This window comes from Sitophilus oryzae, unplaced genomic scaffold, assembly GCF_002938485.1.
Source record: "Sitophilus oryzae breed Bouriz unplaced genomic scaffold, Soryzae_2.0 scaffold_1059_pilon_pilon, whole genome shotgun sequence".
NCBI lineage: Eukaryota > Metazoa > Arthropoda > Insecta > Coleoptera > Curculionidae > Sitophilus > Sitophilus oryzae.
This window is the reverse complement of record NW_022145681.1, coordinates 1272747-1279144: the sequence shown is the minus strand read 5'-3', so window position 1 is coordinate 1279144 and position 6398 is coordinate 1272747. Positions and strand designations below refer to the sequence as shown.

The following is a 6398-nucleotide window of genomic DNA, read 5'->3' as shown; positions in this document are numbered from 1 at the left end:
CGGCATTGCATCAGCCGACTATTTTTATTAAAATAAAAATAGTTTGGGTACCTAGGTCGACTCAGCTTTAAATGAGTACTTGGCATTCACAATCCTGAGGTAATAATAGGCGGTTGAAGCATAGTGCTAGCCACATTACCTTCCTTGTATACCGAACGGCTCTAGTATGGCAAGCTGTACCTTGCTACTCCCAAGGCGTTAAACGCTAGATACGGGAGCTATTATTATTATTAATAAAGTAATGCTACCTTCTATATATTTTCTACAGCTTTATCTGTGTTGTATTTTTCCATGGTCTTTTTCATAGAACATTATTTAGTATTATTTTTAACATAATTTTACTTGACATAATATAACCACTATAATTACTAGAGTTCAACAATGTCATTTACTATCAACAAAGTCTATCATGAATAAATATAGTAATTAGTTTCAAGTGTAATATACAACTTTGTTTTTTTTCTCTGTTCATGCCTGACGCCCAATATTTATGTTTTTGATTTTTTTATTGTTAATTAGTTTTTCTCCGGTGAAATACCGTATCCACGACTGCTCTCCGATGAAAAGCTGCCGTTCGCAGTGGTAGTTGTTTAAAAAACGTTATAAAGTATTAGGAAAATGTTTGAATGTCACAATTTTACCAATTTAAAAAAACAAAGATTTTTTGTACACACGCTTTTAGGCTACTAATATTGAAAATTTGATAAAATGCTTGTGTCATCGAAACATTCGTGTGTGTTAAGCTAACAAGAACATTTTACCTGAAAATTACGTGTGGGCCATTTCTCGAGTATTTAGGTTATACCCAAGGCATGTACATTTACATAGCATCTGCATCTCTCCAAGCACGTTACATCAAGTTTGATGCTTTCGGGCTTTATGCATCAAAGACTGTTTGTCATGTCTGTTCTAACTTTCGTAATATTAAGGAAAATCGCTCGAGAATGCAGAACGTTTGCAGCTAGTTTCTAAACGTACCTATGCCTTAAGCTATGTCCATAATATTCCTTGGTATATTTTATATGGCTATACATATTATAAAGGGTGATTTGCGGCTATGGTACCTCATAAATTTATGGAAAACTGGTGATTTGATTTAAAGACCAGGTACCTCAATTTACAGTACGTCCTCGGATTGTCTTTACCTGACGAAAAAAACTTTTTTATAATTGATATTTTAAGAAAAATACATTCTTCATAAAAATTTTTGCTTTTTCTAAAATGGTTAATCCCGTTTATACTTTTCCAAATTTCCATACTGTTTTAGAGAAAATTAAGTAAAACATGAAAATATGGTTGAAGTCCTAGAAATCAAAACGCGTTTCTATGGTAACAAATTCGCTTTCATTCTTTGATAGATTGTTATTAACGTAATATACAGGGTGGTTCTAACTGTATTCCGGAAACTTTGGCAGCATATTCTGCAGATAAAAATAAGTAAAAAAGTTCGTGTAAATGTATGTCCGAAAATGCTTAGTTTCGGAGGTACAGGGTGTAGAAGTTTCATTTTTATTTCGATTTTTTCCAAATAATTTCTGAAGTAACGTCAATATTTACCTACAAATTGGTGTCTGGGAGTTTTTTGACATGAGAAATTTGATTTTGATGTCAATATGACTCCTACTAGTAGAGGGCACCACCTACATATTTTTTAACTGGTTTGAAGAGTAATAACCTTTCGTCCGTACCTGTAATAAACTACTGAGTAAAAAAATATACATTTACGACTTTTTTTACGTGAAAAATGTGTCTTGGTAAAAATCGCTACGCGTGATGGTTTTCAAGATATTTGGAATATCAATATCAATACCTGTCATCATTGACATAAATTAAACAGGATACATTAAAATACGCAACCAACCGTCATTGAACCGTCCAATCAGATCAAAGGAGTAATCGTCGTAGATCGTGCGTTATCGATAATGTTCGGTGCCTGGAGAAAATTGACAATTGACAAGAGAATTGTTTATTATTTTTGACTTTTTAGTTCGTTTAATTTAATAATTACTAAAACCAGTAGTTCGAAAGATATATTTAAAAATAAAAGATAAAATCCAAAAAATTAATTATCTATTAACGTGGATTTGGACGACAATAGGTAAGAACACTAAATTTATTTCTATATTCGATATAAACTTGTTTATTAGGTTTTTAGTTTGTGATGTTTCATGTGATGATCATTTTCATGTTCATCGTCTTTGAATTGACATGAGGATATCTATGGAAAAGTAACTAATCTGAAAGTAAGCCAACATATCGTTTGTCCTTTGTGTGCTAAAGAAAAGATTTTCTTTTCGCATCATGAGGAAGTATTACATCAATTAAAAAATGTTAGGAAGTTGATTACTTGTCATGGAAAAGTATACCAATGGAAATTATTTGTTAAAGAAGTATAATTCTAAGGGTAAATTTTATTATAATTAGTAACCTGTCTATTTTTTATACGTAGATGTTTCAGGTTTTAAGAATAAATTGGTTGAACCCAAAATCTGGAGGAAGTACCTATATCCATACACAGAATATGCCCATTAAAAATACTAGTCCAAATTTGCTTTAATGGTAGACAATTATTCAATACAAATTAACTTTTTAAGTGACTGAAATATTAAATAGTTTAGAATATGGTATAACAATGTAAAAAAATATTATTTTCAGGAACGATTAGGGCCCGATATATTTGAAACTCATGTTGGACATAGTATTGAGTTGGGTAGAATATTATTCTACGTTAAGTGAGGGTATCAGATACCTATTATTGTACTGTATTTTAATATATACATTAGAATTGTTGGTTTTTTCATATTTGTTTTATTTATTATTTTACTTACAAGTTATATAAAGTTAACACTAAAATCTACTTTTTGACTTATATAAGTTAGTCTGTGGTTTAATGCGTGATTACATCCACATGATTTCAAGTTTTTAAAATATAAATATTATAACTGGCTTTAAAAACTCCATTAAACTGTTAAAAGTGTAATTTATTTCAAAATAAATATACATATATAGGTATATATTAATATCGAAAAACATTTTTATTTCCTTAACACCAATTTAATCATCACATACATATGTATAAACATTTATTTACGTTATTTCAAATGAAGACCACAGGAAAAACCAGCTTTGTTCATTTTAACTGGAGCCGAGAAAATGCAATTACGAGTGAACTACTCTGGTTTTTCTCCTGTAGGGCAAAATAACTAAGCTGTAATATCTCTGGGACTAAGCATATTATTATTGCTTTCTTTGATGGTGCCTCGAATAATGCTAACACTTGCCTATAAAATTGTCTCGCTATCAATTTCTATGAAAATGTAACATATTATCTGGTTTTTTCCATGTAGTCTTCAAATGATCTAAAAATTCAGCAGGAATGATCCATTATGCAGCAAACACACTGATGTTGAATCATGGGAAGCTTTTTTGTGGGCATTTCACAAATAAAATGAAATGTCTGATCAAAAACTGAAAATGCAAAACAGATAGTAAGCTTTATAAATACATACATATATATAAATAATCATACCTACATCTATTTATGTCGTACAATCCAACCGATATTTTAATATCCTGCCCAAGTAAATAATCAAAATGCACTTTTTATATCAAAAGCAGTAATGTTATCAAGGGTTCCAATTAATATCCAGGATTTAAAAAAAACACGATCCTAATTCTTATTATTTTTCTAAATACGTATTGTCTGATAGGCAATTACAAAATATAAATCTGATGTAAATAGAAAAATAAAGTAAAAACTGTAAAAACAGGTAAAAACAACAACAAAAATTCTAACCAAAGATTTAACCGTCATACGACATGAGCATCACGTGATTGCACAATACCCAACGATAGGGTACGTACCTCTTTCATCTGATTGGACGGTTGGTTGCGTATTTTAATGTATCCTAAATTAAACGTGTTGACTAAATAGTTATTAGACTAAAATCATAAATTTGAAATTTTTTTGTGCCAAAAGGTCAAAACTGTTTTATCATCATTTTTTGCAGAAAAATTTATGATTAATTTAAAAAAATAAAAATTTCCCAAATTTAGTATTTCAGTGAAATAACTATCTACTCAACGTATTTATTTTTCATCAATAATGACATGTATTGACTAATTTCATTCTAAATATCTTAAGAACGGTTGCTCGGAGCGATTTTTACAAAGAGATATTTTTTACGTAAAAAGTCACAGAGATGTATGTTTTTTCACTCGGTAATTTTATACAGGTACGGACAAAAAGTTATTACACTTTAAAACAGTTAAAACACATGTAGGTGGCGTCCTCTATTAGTAGGAGTCATATTGACATCAAAATCAAATTTCTCATGTCAAAAAACTCCCAGACACCAATTTTCGTCGAAATATTGACCTTACTTCAGGAATTATTTAGACAAAATCGAAATAAAAATAAAACTTCTTGACCCTGTATCTCGGAAACTAAGCATTTTAGGACATACATTTAGGTATACGAACTTTTTTACTTATTTTTATCTGCAGAATATGCTGCCGAAGTTTTCGGAATACAGTTCGGACCACCCTGTATATTGCTGTTTTAAAATGTTAAAAATATTTCTTATAGTTTTCTAAATAAAAAAAAAATTAAAGTATGTGTTTTACAAATTACACTAAATTGACATATTGACAAAAATATTGTCCGTATAAACAGTAGTTTGTCTGTGGTTCTACATAAATTCTTACGAAAAATTTGAAACCAGGTTTTAATAATTTCTGTTCACCATAATGTCAAGAAACGTTAAAGAGAAAATTAAAATAGAAATAGATATCTGTATTTTCACATATTATATAAGTTAATTTCTATTTTTGGCACAAAAATGAACGATTTAAGAGTAAATTTTTATTCAATTTATTAAAATTATTTATTCAAAATATCTTTTTTTCTTCAAAGAAAGCGAAAAAGTAATGTTGTGTTTAAAACGGTCATCCCAAAATCATTTTACATTATTTGGTCATTAAAAATAAATAACATTAAGGCAACGATCATATGATTTGTTTCTGAACGTAACGAAACTCAGATAACATTCTTAAAATGTGCTGTATACTTTCACATACCTATTACAAGAAAATGAAATATGTCTGTGATATTCCATATTATACTATATTTTTTAATTTATATCACAGATAACATAATGATTATAATATGTTATCTGTGTTTATATCTTATTTTTATTCATGTTTTTCGAACGCATTCAATAATTAGAATATTAATAATTATAATATAGTTTTGCAAACTTCAAAATTTACCTCCACCATTATGTCAACAATTGCTTTGATATAAAACGATTGGTTTAATATATGTAAATCATAAAGTTTTCTGAATATGTTCAGTAAACTTTAACAAAATTAAATTAGTTTTAACGTACAATTGACAAATAAACAAATGCTAGTACAGGGTGTCCCACTAAGAATACCTCTCGGCTGTATATGTCGGAAAGTATTAGCCGTAGGGCCTACGAAAAAAAAAATATTTATAGTGAAAGAGGCTATGAGAAATTTCGGATTTTTTTTGTTAGAACCATTTTCCCCATCTGCTGAAATAAAGTAGTGGGGGAAAGTTAGATTTATCTTTATTTAAATGTTAATAACTCCTGACTGGATGATCATAATTCAATAAACGAGTGCTCGTTTAAAAGCGCGTTTCTTACTCTATACTACACCGTAATAATAATAATAATAATAAGGTTTTGAACGTAGACGCTAGGGGGCGCTCTCTTACAATTTAACAAACATAGAGCGGCTTTTCAAAAAAAAAAATAAATAGGATAATATATGTAATTTTAGCCGATAGTAAAGAGTAGTAAAAGCTTAAAAAGTCAGCGAAAACCGCATTTTGATATCTTCTTTCAAACCAAAGATATAAGCAAAATTATAATAAATACCAAAAAATAAGCCTTAATTATCTTATTTTTACAAAAATTACAAATAATAAAAAAACATTTTTATTATTGACATTTTAATAAAAATGCATTGTTCATAAAACATTTTGCTTGTTCTAAAATGGTTAATCCCGTTTATACTATTCAAAATGTCTGTACCGTTTTAGAAAAAAATTAAAAAACATAAAAATATAGTTGATTTTTTTCTAAAAAAATATAGTTTAAGTTCTAAAAATCAAAACGCGTGTCTATGGTAATATAGTTTCGATTTTATTCTTTGATACATTGTTATTGATAGAATTTTAATTAATGTCATATTTTTTGCTGTTTTAAAATGTTATAGAAGCACAATAATTGTTATTTAGATTTATTTAACAACAAACGTTTATTTAGATCAATGCTATGGGAAGATATATACTTAATAGTTATTAAAAATGTGATACTTTGACAACAGCAAAAAATAATATGATGGTAATAAAATAAAAATTGAGAATA

General features: G+C 28.5%; 1 long non-coding RNA gene across 1 annotated transcript; it reads left to right on the top strand.

Moving 5' to 3' along the window:
* The first annotated feature begins 1838 nt into the window (after nucleotides 1-1838).
* Nucleotides 1839-2798, top strand: LOC115876604. Its single transcript, XR_004049173.1, has 3 exons — nucleotides 1839-2098; nucleotides 2148-2404; nucleotides 2459-2798. It is a non-coding gene; the product is annotated as an uncharacterized LOC115876604 (long non-coding RNA).
* The last annotated feature ends 3600 nt before the right edge of the window (nucleotides 2799-6398 follow it).